We start from the raw sequence: 13499 nt of genomic DNA on the forward strand, positions 1-13499 counted from the left end.
TAGTTAGCTGTTCAAAAATCTCCAGAATACTTGTCAGATTTGATGTCCCACTGGGTGGTGCAGACGACAATTTCCCCATAACCAATGTCTAACCGCCCGAGACTTCACCTTCACTGCAGACTGAGGAAATTCCAACCTGTCGAATTACCAACCTGGACTGAAGCCCGTATACTGCCAGAGTCACCAGCCCAATATTATAACCAATACAAAGCCACTTTGGTGCCAGCGATTTGCCGTGATGTTCCTGCCATTTCCGGCTCAAAATCTGAGATGGAACTGGAACCTAATGACCCTCTGCCGGGGCTGGTGGTCAGGTTGGTTCAGCAATCTGTAGATTTTCAGAGGATGCAGATACACTTCAGCTTGTTTCCAGCAACTAAACTGAGCACGTTGGTCACAATGTCATTGCTGTGTGGGATATTGCCATGTTTCCCCTCAGTGTAGCAGGAACAAAATGTAAAATTATAAAGTAGAAAATTATGGGAACTCAGTACATCAGGTTACATCTGTGAAAGGAGAAATGGTGGAAGATCCGATATCTAAACTTGGACTGTCCAAGATGCTGCAGATCTGCTGGGCGTTTCCAGTACTTTCGTCTTCTTCAAATTTCATGCAACTGTAGTGTTATTCCACCTCCTCATTTTAATGCACAGATGGTAACTGATTGCAAAATATCAGCAACGCGCTAAAATGTAAATACCACCCTACTCCAATCAGTTCGTTATTTCAGAGTTCATTCTGACCCTGGTGTAATACATCCCATACAGTCAATGCTCACAGCATCCTTTCCTCCCGCTGTCACTCTGTTACATTTGCTCCTGAGGCCACTGTCTCTACGCTGAAAGGCGCTGACCGCAGATCGACCACATGTGCAACACTTGCTTCAGCTCTGACAGGCTGTTGCCCTGGAAACGGAGGAAGTGGCTCAGAAAAGTAACTGAAAAAGTGAGCCACAAACTCCATTTAAAATGCCAGGAGTTTCGTTATGACAAAGATTAACACTGGAACCATTTTTTTTTACAATGAAACTGTAATTGTAATGGTTGCTTTCACCCTGCCACGTGCTGCATTCAATAAAATGTCATATAGTTCTAGCTAACAAAACAGAAAACATCTAAACAAAAAAAGATGAAAATCAGTAAAACAAAAACATTTCCCGGAAAACTCAATGAAGTAAAAGGAGAAAGAGAACACTTCACAATGAAGACAAAGTTCAATAGAAAGATTGCTGATACTTATCATTGAGGTGTTGGGATACAGGCCGGACGGAACGGAACAAGATGGCAGAAAATGAGCAACGCAACCAGTTGGCGAAGAGATCAAGGACTATCTCTGATGGTCCTCCAGCAACACACAGAGACTGAAATAATTGTACATAATACTAGGTAACAGATTATCAAATAACAAAGCCAGAACAAACAATAAGAATTTCAGCGTATGCCCTTGGCCTGCTACCAAACTTTATCAACGCATCCTGGATGTATCCCAGCCGGATACTTCACACCTTCGTACAGCTACTGCTCTGCCTGTGACTGCACGAAATACCAGGGAACTGTGGACGCAGCTGAGCACAACATAGAAACAGGCAGCCCCTCCATGGACTGTGTTGATATTTCCCACTGCCGCAGCAAAATAGGCAACATAATCAAAGTTTTCCAGAAACTTTGATGTCAATGCAAGGAGCATTCGTAACAAGGTGGATGAATTATGTGCAGATTCTTATTAATGATTATGATATAGTTGGGATCACAGGGACATGGCACCAGGGTGACCAAGGATGGGAGCTCAACATTCAGGGATATTCAATATTCAGGAGGGATAGACATGAAAGAAAAGGAGGTGGGGTGGCGTTGCTGGTTAGAGAGGAGATTAACGCAATAGAAAGGAAGGACTTTAGCCAGGAAGATGTGGAATCAATATGGGTAGAGCTGCATAACACTAAAGGGCAGAAGACGCTGGTGGGAGTTGTGTACAGGCCACCTAACAGTAGTAGTGAGGTCGGAGATGGTATTAAACAGGAAATTAGAAATGTGTGCAATAAAGGAACAGCAGATATAATGGGTGACTTCAATCTACATGTAGATTGGGTGAACCAAATTGGTAAAGGTGCTGAGGAAGAGGATTTCTTGGAATGTATGTGGGATGGTTTTTTGAACCAACATGTCGAGGAACCAACTAGAGAGCAGGCTATTCTGGACTGGGTTTTGAGCAATGAGGAAGGGTTAATTGGCAATCTTGTCGTGAGAGGCCCCTTGGGTAAGAGTGACCATAATATGGTGGAATTCTTCATTAAGATGGAGAGTGACATAGTTAATTCAGAAACAAAGGTTCTCAACTTAAAGAGGGGTAACTTTGAAGGTATGAGACGTGAATTAGCTAAGATAGACTGGCAAATGACACTTAAGGGATTGACGGTGGATATGCAATGGCAAGCATTTAAAGGTTGCATGGATGAACTACAACAATTGTTCATCCCAGTTTGGCAAAAGAATAAATCAAGGAAGGTAGTGCACCCGTGGCTGACAAGAGAAATTAGGGATAGTATCAATTCCAAAGAAGAAGCATACAAATTAGCCAGAAAAAGTGGCTCACCTGAGGACTGGGAGAAACTCAGAGTTCAGCAGAGGAGGACAAAGGGCTTAATTAGGAAGGGGAAAAAAGATTATGAGAGAAAACTGGCAGGGAACTTTAAAACTGACTGTAAAAGCTTTTATAGATATGTGAAAAGAAAAAGATTGGTTGAGACAAATGTAGGTCCCCTACCGACAGAAACAGGTGAATTGATTATGGGGAGCAGTGACATGGCAGACCAATTGAATAATTACTTTGGTTCTGTCTTCACTAAGGAGGACATAAATAATCTTCCGGAAATAGTAGGGGACAGAGGGTCCAGTGAGATGGAGGAACTGAGAGAAATACATGTTAGTCGGGAAGTGGTGTTAGGTAAATTGAAGGGATTAAGGGCAGATAAATTCCAAGGGCCAGATAGTCTGCATCCCAGAGTGCTTAAGGAAGTAGCCCAAGAAATAGTGGATGCATTAGTGATAATTTTTCAAAACTCTTTAGATTCTGGACTAGTTCCTGAGGATTGGAGGGCGGCAGATGTAACCCCACTTTTTAAAAAAGGAGGGAGAGAGAAACCAGGGAATTATAGACCAGTTAGCCTAACGTCGGTGGTGGGGAAACTGCTAGAGTCAGTTATCAAGGATGTGATAACAGCACATTTGGAAAGCGGTGAAATCATCGGACAAAGTCAGCATGGATTTGTGAAAGGAAAATCATGTCTGACGAATCTCATAGAATTTTTTGAGGATGTAACTAGTAGATTGGATAGGGAAGAACCAGTGGATGTGGTATATTTGGATTTTCAAAAGGCTTTTGACAAGGTCCCACACAGGAGATTAGTGTGCAAACTTAAAGCACACGGTATTGGGGGTGAGGTATTGATGTGGATAGAGAATTGGTTGGCAGACAGGAAGCAAAGAGTGGGAATAAACGGGACCTTTCCAGAATGGCAGGCAGTGACTAGTGGGGTACCACAAGGCTCAGTGCTGGGACCCCGGTTGTTTACAATATATATTAATGACTTGGATGAGGGAATTAAATGCAGCATCTCCAAGTTTGCGGATGACACGAAGCTGGGCGGCAGTGTTAGGTGTGAGGAGGATGCTAAGAGGATGCAGGGTGACTTGGATAGGTTAGGTGAGTGAGCAAATTCATGGCAGATGCAATTTAATGTGGATAAGTGTGAATTTATCCAATTTGGTGGCAAAAACAGGAAAACAGATTATTATCTGAATGGTGGCCGATTACGAAAAGGGGAGGTGCAATGAGACCTGGGTGTCATTATACACCAGTCATTGAAAGTGGGCATGCAGGTACAGCAGGCAGTGAAAACGGCGAATGGTATGCTGGCATTTATAGCGAGAGGATTCGAGTACAGGAGCAGGGAGGTACTACTGCAGTTGTACAAGGCCTTGGTGAGACCACACCTGGAGTATTGTGTGCAGATTTGGTCCCCTAATCTGAGGGAAGACATCCTTGCCATAGAGGAAGTACAAAGAAGGTTCACCAGATTGATTCCTGGGATAGCAGGACTTTCGTATGATGAAAGACTGGATGAACTAGGCTTATACTCGTTGGAATTTAGAAGATTGAGGGGAGATCTGATTGAAACGTATAAAATCCTAAAGGGATTGGACAGGCTAGATGCAGGAAGATTGTTCCCGATGTTGGGGAAGTCCAGAACGAGGGGTCACAGTTTGAGGATAAAGGGGAAGCCTTTTATGACTGAGATTAGGAAAAACTTCTTCATGCAGAGATTGGTGAATCTGTGGAATTCTCTGCCACAGGAAACAGTTGAGGCCAGTTCATTGGCTATATTTAAGAGTGAGTTAGATGTGGCCCTTGTGGCTATGGGGATCAGGGGGTATGGAGGGAAGGCTGGTACAGGGTTCTGAGTTGAATGATCAGCCATGATCATACTGAATAGTGGTGCAGGCTCGAGGGGCCGAATGGCCTACTCCTGCACCTATTTTCTATGTTTCTAAACCTAGATATTCTCACCTCTCCCCACCCATCTGGGCGATGATTTATGAAAAAAAAGAAACAGAAATAAAATGAAACAGGTATAGTTTCACTACACCTCGGTACTTGACAATAATAAACGATTTCCCACTTTAATTGTGTGGAAATATCAGACAGAATGAGCTTCTGCTCTGGAACAGCTAGAGAAACTGCACTAAAGTGTTCACACTTTTGAGGAACCCACCTATATGGAATATGCTTACATGGATTTCCCGGAAACATTGGCTGCACTTCGGCAAGTCGCAATGCAGGAATGGAATCAAGAACAAAATGCCCAGACAAAAAAAAGGTGACGTCACTAATCTGGATCTCACTACTGGTCTCAACGGGCGAAAGATAAACCCTCACACACGTGGGGTAATGTCCCTAACGGGTTATTACTGCCCATTTGTCTTCTCTGTCCGCAAGAACACAACAGGCCGAATGGCCGATTCCCGTGTACTGGAATTATGTAAAACAATTGTCTACCCCGGGCGTCGCTCCACGTGAAATTTGGATCCGCCACCGGGCCGGAAAATAGACGTGGAGAACCCCGGGTACAACTCCACAGATGGCAGTACTTCCGGCATCGCCTCATCCCGCTCCCAGGACGAGAGCAACAGGGGCTGAGCGGAGGCTCATCTCCGGCGGCTCGGTGTGAAGGTCCCACAACCAGGATCGACCCCGGCAAGTTTTGGCCAGCAACCCGGACCGAAACCGCCTGTTCGGGTGAGTTAACGGGACTCTCTGCCCATCGTCAGACTTCCCCGCTCGGGACCGTCCTCAGTACTCACCGATGGGAATTTTCCCCGTAGACAGTAAATCTTCCCCCGGCTCCCCGCCGACGATCCGCATCAACGCTGAACGGAAAGGAAACCACCGACTATCGATACTGAGCATGCGCAGTATGAGCTCCGCGTCTCCAGCGCTGTGGTAGGCGGAGAGCGGTGGTGGGGGAGCGGATACAAACCTGCAGCTCCGCGGTAAACGGGATTGGTGAGTCTCTCATGTCAATATTAGAATCAGGTTCAATATCACCGGTATGTGTCATAAAAATGTGTTGTCTTTACGGCAGCAATACTAAGTAATATATAATAACAGAGAAAAACTGTGAACCACAATAAGGACGTGTGTGTGTGTGTGTGTGTGTGTGTGTGTGTGTGTGGGAGTGTACAATTTTTTGAGCAGCACAGATGAATACAAGAGGTTCAAATCTCCCGTAAATAGGGTCATACATCGGGAAACAATGGCTGCACTTCAGCAGGTCATAACTGTGAAATGGGCTGAAAAACAAATGCCCACCCACAGTGGGAGGAGGTGACTGATTTGCACGCCACCGCCTTGTCTGAACGGGCAAAAAATGAAAGATGGGGATAGTTCCGGGATCACCGCCTCATTCCTCCCCCGCCCGTCAGAACTAGAACAACAGGGACTGAGCAGAGGCTCATTTCAGATGGTTCGCTGTGAAGGTCCCACAACCCGGACCGACGCCGGCAGGTTCTGCTCCTGGAAGCGGGCAGAGGCCGCCAATTCGGAGAAGTTAACGGCACTGACTGCCCAACATCAGGCCTCCCCGCTTGGGACCAGCCTCGATACGCACCGATGTGAACTTGATGTCTTCACCCCGCAGTCAGCGATCCCTCCCTCGGCTCAGTAAAGCAGAGCGGAGGGCGGGACTTGGGAAACAAGCCCGTGTTACGAACCAGCAGCAATAGATTACAAATGGAGTCTGGTTTTGATGTTAAAACCACTATCTTTATTAGTAACTACTTATAATATCTTAACTTAAGCAGGATAAACAAAAGTTAACAGTGTTACGTAGGCACATATGTGTGTGGCTTCCAAGGTAACAAACTTGGAAACAAAGCTAGAGTCTTATGAGGGTGAAATATGCAAGTTCGGTTGTCCACGAAGTGAATAATGGGAGAGAGAGAGATATCTGTAATCCGAGGCAAATGCAGAGAGTAGGCGATCACGTCGAATTTCACAGATAAACGGAAGAGCCGTCGTCGAAGATCTTATCCGTTGAATCGATCCAAAGTCCACTCAAATATCTCACCAAAGTGACCTGTCACAGGAATGTCGTCTTCAAGTGGTGACCACATCATATACCCAGGCAAGGGTTAACTTCGAGTGGTCCCACAGGACATTCCTGAACCCACTCCGATGGATTATACGAAGTTTCAGACACGCACTTCTGGAGTAATCCTGCCCCGGCAGTTCTTAGTTCCAGCACTTACTCAGACTGCGAAAGTCATATCTATCTATCTATCTATCTATCTATCTATCTATCTATCTATCTATCTATCTATCTATCTATCTATCTATCTATCTATCTCTCTCTCTCTCTCTCTCTCTCTCTCTCTCTCTCTCTCTCTCTCTCTCTCTCTCTATATATATATATATATATATATATATATATATATATTTTAATCTGCACAGCTGCGAAAACTTGTGACTGACGTCATAGTCCCGCCTCACTCAGGCGCTCTTAAAGTAACAGTCCACAGTGCGAACCCGCAGGCCCGTAACACCCGCAACTGCTGCACATCTGCGGTAATGTGTGATCACGTGACCGGTGGGAGGGTCTCCCCTGACAATTTCAGAATCTGGTTTAATATCACCGGCAATGTCCTGGAACGTGTTATCTTTCCGGCAGCAGTATAATGTAATTCATCATAGCCGAAAAAAGTAAATTTATAGATGTGTGTGTGTGTGTGTGTGTGTGTGTGTGTGTATTAAATTAAATAAGAGTGCAAAATTTAAATTAAAGCGTAATTAACCGATTCTCCACTGTAGTTGTGTGGAAATATAAGACAGCCTGGATTGCTGATTTAGATCTTCCAGGGGGAGGTTTAATTGTACTGTACACATTTTTGAGAAGTGCAAATAAGTGGAAAAGTTGTTCAATCTCGGAAAGATGCCGTCATAGAATCATAGAAAACATACAGCACAGTACAGGCCCTTTGGCCCACAAAGCAGTGCTGAACATGTCCCTACATTCGAACTACCTGGGTTTTACACATAGCCCTCTATTTTTCTACTGCTGCATATAGTCATCCAGGAGACTATTCAAAGACCCTATCGTTCTGGCTCCACCACCACCGCCGGCAAACCATTCCACGCACTCACCACTCTCTGCGTAAAAGTCTTACCCCTGACATCTCCTCTGTACCTGCTTCCAAGCACCTTAAAACTGTGCTCTCTCGTGCTAGCCATTTCAGCCCTGGGGAAAAAGCCTCTGAATATCCACACAATCAATGCTTCTCATTATCTTGTACACCTCGAATAAAGATGATTGAGGTCGAATCGTTCGGATAGAGATGGTGCTCTGTACTCGGTGTCGGAGGGCTGATCGGAGCTCAAAGTTTTCTGAAGACTCAGAGTTGACTGTGGTGGGGCATGGCAGGGAGAGTTTTTGTTCCTTCTCCCGTCTGCGTGAGATGTGGACTGTTCTTCATCAGGTTATGGTATTGTTGCACTGTTGTAACTATATGTTATAATTATGTGGTTTTGTTAGTTTTTTCAGTCTTGGTCTGCCCTGTGTTTTGTGATATCACACCGGAGGAAATACTGTATCATTTCTTAATGCATTCATTACTAAATGATAATAAAAGAGGACTGCTAGTCTTCATAATCTAATTTTACAAATTATCCAGCTGCTGCTGGGTGATCAGATTAAATCGGTTATTCCCCTCAGCCCTATTTCTCGGAGCACCGTAACTGCAGATTTCAAGTATAATTGTAAAGTGTACCGAAATTTCGATCCTCCTTGTGGAACACGGCTGCCCGCTGCCTTCCGGCCAGAATTCACTCTAATCATCTGCCTCCTGTGAGTAAGCCAATTGTGAACCAGGCAGCCAGGTTTCCCTGTGTCCCATGCCTCCTGACTTTCTGAATGAGTCCACAATGGGGAACTGATCAAACGCCTGACCAAAATTAATGCACCCACATCGACAGTTCTGATTCTTCTGTTTGTTTTAATTTCACTTTTTCAAATAATTCTGTCTGGCTCAGAAAGGACAACATGCCATGTTGTCTCTCCGTAGCCAGACTACGTTTCTCCAAATTCTCATCAATTTCCTCTTCAATAATCCTCTCCAGTAGTTTACCCACTACTGATGTAAGACTCCCTGGTCTATAATTTCAAGAAGTATAGCTGTTATCTTACGTCAACAAATGAATAACTTTTTCCAACCTGAAATCGTCTAGTTTTACCTCTGTGGCCAGCGAAGACACAAATATCCTGTCCAAAAGCTCAGCAGTAACTTCGCTCGCCGTCCAAAATTGCCTGGACTATATCCTTTGCTATATCGGGGAAATTATCCATCATAATGTTTTCCAAGTTTCCAGCGCATCCTCTTTTTCAGCGTCGGCATGTTCGAGCATATCTGCTTTTTTTCGCTGTGTTCACATTCATCAATGTATTCGGTGAGGAGATTCACTGCCTCCTTGGACTCCAGACACAAGTTTTCCTCTGATCTGCCCCCACTCTCTCCAGTCTCCTCCTGCTCTTCACAGTGCAACTCGCCAAGGCCTTCTCAACCCCCCTTCTACCTCTTCTAAGTCCACTGTTAAATTCTTTCTTGTCTGCACTGTGACTCGCCATAGCCCTATGTGATCCTTTCTTCCTAAATCTTAAGTATCTTTCTTTCTTCCTCTTGAATCGTTCCAATCTTCTTGTCTCCCAGGGTTACATTACGCTATTATCCTTTCCCTGCCATAAAGAGACAAGCCTATACTGAACCTCATGTCATTGTTCCTTCAACAATCACCATATATCTGCTGCGCATTTCCCGGAGTACACCATTTCCCAATTTACCTTCACAAGTTCCTGTCAGGTAGCCCCATAATTCGCAGAGCCCCAATTAAATACATTCCATGCTCCTGGTCCTATCCCCGTGCAAGGTAAATGTCGGGGAGTTCTGCCCTATCGCTCTGACATGCTGACCCGCGGAGAGATCTGTCACCTGATCCGTTTCCTTTTCTATTATTAGATCCGGTTTGGACTGTTCGCTAGTCCGAGTGTCTTCTTATAGTGACGTGAATCCTTCCTGGACACAACTGAGAAATTATGCCATACCGAAACCTTTTACCCTGGGGAGGTGCCAAAGAATATTGTGGAAGTTTCATTTACCCGTGCCAATAGCATGACACGTGTCGATCTTTCCCTTCCAATCGGTTCCTCGCTGTTCCCCTTGCAGTTCTTTTTGTTAATCTGGTGAGCGGCTGTATAGAATACTCCAAATAGGGAGATCGCGCCCTTCATGTTTCTGTGTTCATCTCACAGTCTATTAACAAACGAACGCTGCACTTTGTCCTCCCTTTCTGCATCTGCCTTACTATCCCTGATCTGCCATCGCGCCCCCTTTGCACTCTGTTACCCGACCCTGCCCATTTTTCAACATCTAAAACACGGAAAGTCCTGCAGCCATCCCTGCCCTTGTGACAGTCGAGTGTCTGTGATAGTTTGCAACATACTCCAACTATTGTAACAAACACGCCAGCAGCATTGAACGTTTCTGTTGCTCCCTACCTGAACTGCATGAAGTCAGCAATCTTCCGTGAATTCTACAATTTCCGGATGAGCAGGTATATGATTAATTGAGTTTAGGACATATTTGCCAACCCTGTTCATTGGAAAACGGCTTTATTTGAAAACTCCGCTGAATTGCCATTGGAGGCGGGCATTATCTACACAGACGGCCATTTAATGTAAACACATACACCATTCCATTCCTCAGCTCTTCTCTGAATTTCCTCTGTGTCAGTGTATAGATACAAGTATTGGTGCACACGCTGAGAATTAGCAACATTAACCCAAATTGCTGTAGGATGTATACCGGGGAACTCAAATATCTGTCCTCGTAAAAATAGTTTTGCAGTTGCCATTTCAGGGAATGGGCTACATAGGGCATCCAAAATAATATGAAATTAGCTGATATGGAAAACAGCAAAATAATTGACTTTCTGCGTTTTCCCACCTCAGCATCTTTCTGATTGTCGCTGCTGTGTCGAAGCCTTCTGCGGACTCTAATTGCAGCAACGATATGTCTTACGGTTAACCCGTTGAACACCAGGATTAAGCCGATTGGTAGCAATGGTTTTAAAATACTGTCTAGTAGTTCGTATGCTCTCCACACGGGTGAAGTAGCGTATTCATATGAGCCGGTGCACCGCCACGGCGTGTTGTCAATGATGACGTAAGGTTCAATGCCAAAGTAAATCGGGACACATCTCCCGCAGCTCACTATAACCACGGTCACGATAACCACCGTTGCTGTTCTCTCGGTGCAGTATCGTTCCCGCAGCTTTCGGCAACATATTGCGATGAAGCGATCGAAGGTAAAACTGACCGTAAACCAAACAGAACAGTCCGTTGTTACAGACCGAAATGTAATTGTCAGAGCGCATACAGGAGTAAAGAGCAGGGATCTGGAATAAATGTAGATATTGTTGGTCTGTTCCACTAAAGCAACAACGATAACCACCATCAGATCCGCTGTGGCCATTCCAACCAGGTAACGGGTGATGCATTTGGAGAGACCGCATTTTCCCCGAGAAAGGATCACAATCGCCGTTAAGTTAACTGCAAGAAATTTGGAAACAAAATAGAAATATGGTCAGTTCCCTGAATGCCCCCATTCTACCGATGCGACGCAGGGTATGGTCTGTTTGGAAGTAGAAAGCGGGAATCCAGTGTGTACGGGCTCGGTCGCTACACGCCGGCTGGAGGACAATGACGGATGTGAGTGTCGGTGGATTGGCGACCTTCCCACAGTTTAGAGCGAGGCATCCGAGTTCCACGACTCAGGTAAGGGTGAGCAGTCGATCGCTCCTGTAAACAACACCACTTCCATTATTAGAGCTGAAATAGCTGAAAGGATTGTTTGCAGCGGTGTCAAAGTGGAGTCAAGGAGATATGAAGCACGACTTCTCATTTACTGAAAATTACAGTAAAATTTACAGAAGAACAGACCTAAGTGTCGAACATAGATTGGACCGTCATTTAAAAAAGCTGCCATTTGTTATAAGGAGGAAGTGTCTGCACTGATAGAGACTCGGACCTAGAAAACCGGAGACCAGCATCACTTCAGAAAGCCTAGCGAGGTGAGATTGTGAAACAGTGACAATATCGGCACGAATTTAATTGACAAAAGAGGAAAACACTGCGATCAAAATACGAAAAATGCAAATAAAACAATCAAATGCCTGAACCCTCCATTCCGGAAACACGTTTCAGCCGACGGTCGCATCTGTGCTCAGTAACAGTGCGGATACCACAGCAGAGTAACAGCAAGACGACGGCACCGTACATAAAGTAACCAGCTCCGGCATCTTACCGGGGACACCAACCGCGACAAGTGTGGGATAGTAAATGGCTGCGATGTAGTAAATCGCCGGATATCCCATATTCCGTCAGAAGCAGCGTTCAGTTGTACGGAACGTTTCAGCTGCTCAGATGGACTGGGCATCGGTTTAGCAGACTTTTATTGAGATGAGAGCAATTCCACTGAGTCAATTAGCGTCAGGGACACTAGTGACAACCAACTGCACAAACACTTACGTTAAACTATTTTTACTCACTGTCCCCCTGTCATGAATTTGATTCTTTAAGGGATATTGCAAACTCTTTACTTCAAAACAAAATATAATGCGAGTTTACAAAGTTATTTTCCATGAGACCTGACTTCAGCTATTTACATAGGGTATTTTTACATCTGTGTTCCTTTTAAGGTAGGCATTTATCTTGAAGTCATTTATTTTGTAACATTTGACAAAGCACATTCGCTTCTGAAATTGAGGGAAGGTGTTTATTCTGGCAGGTGAAATGGAGAAAGCACCTTTATTACAGGGAAACATTCCCTCATTCTTTTCTTTCGGTCGTTCCAGTCATTTCTGCGGTTTGAATGATGGAAATCACAGTGACAGCTGATATGTGTTACAATAAAATACACTGCACTTATACTCCTCGAAACAATTTAAAAGATCCGCAGCGATATTCCAGAGACCTGCGATCAAAAAGGGAGCGTGTCTTCGGGAAGTTAGCGAGGGCTGTGGACAGTTTGAAGAGCAATGTTTTCCAGCGCACACATGGGCCGTTCGGCAGGAACCTGATCTCTGCCAGTCAATGACTTGACCCTGCCACACCCGTGACGTGCGATGCAGTCTATTTAACTTTAAAGATATTCTCAAACCTGCCACAATTCTACCACTGTTTCTCTATCCATTCTCTGTTTGAACAAATATAGCAAGTACAATCTCTGAACAATCCGCAGGTTCCCAGGCTGTTCTACTATTTACCATTAAGTTTTCTTTTTTTTTTTCTCCTGATTTACTGTCAGGTATATTACCTTTCGAGCGTCACTATAAGAAAGTGCAGAACAGCGGATGTGGTCAAGCTCACCTGTCAATCACCCTTCCTTCTGCTCTTGCAGTGCACCGCTCCGTGCCTATTGTACCGAATGCGTACCGATGAGCGGCCCTGCCCTTATTGGAGGGAGTTTCATCACTCTGTTTCCATTGTGGAACTCGTACTATTGTGTGGCCCTCGGCGTCTCGAGAAAGTATCACCTCTGCCTTCAAATTCATCCTTCCAAAGTGAATCACTTCAAACGTTCCGGGTTGAACTCCATCTGTAACTTCTCAGCGCTGCCCTGCGTCCTGTCACTGTCCTGTTGTAATCTGTGACAAACTCTATACTCTTCATAATTCCACCAACCTCCCTCCACATCATTGCAAATAAAATAAGCCACCCGCCCACCTCCTCATCCAAATCATTCATAGATACACAGAAAGCCGGGGGTCTCAGAACAGATCCCTGCAGGACTCCACTGGTCACCGACATCCAGAGAGAAAACGCTTCATCCACAACTATCCTCTGCCTTCTGTGAGCGTCAGTTCTGAATCAACCAGCCAGCTTTCCCTGGATA

General features: G+C 44.9%; 1 protein-coding gene across 4 annotated transcripts in view; it reads right to left on the reverse strand.

Moving 5' to 3' along the window:
* The window catches only part of LOC140208376 (uncharacterized), a 55135-nt gene extending 49686 nt beyond the window's left edge, over positions 1-5449 (reverse strand). For 3 of the 4 annotated variants that reach the window (XR_011888748.1, XR_011888750.1, XR_011888751.1), the window contains exon 1: positions 5361-5449. The gene's annotated coding sequence lies outside the window, so the exon portion shown is untranslated. Of the gene's footprint in view, positions 1-152; positions 171-5360 lie in introns of those variants that run through there. The other variant, XR_011888749.1, reaches the window with a different exon arrangement.
* Positions 5450-13499: the final 8050 nt, after the last annotated feature.

Source organism: Mobula birostris, chromosome 13, assembly GCF_030028105.1.
Source record: "Mobula birostris isolate sMobBir1 chromosome 13, sMobBir1.hap1, whole genome shotgun sequence".
Taxonomy (NCBI): domain Eukaryota; kingdom Metazoa; phylum Chordata; class Chondrichthyes; order Myliobatiformes; family Myliobatidae; genus Mobula; species Mobula birostris.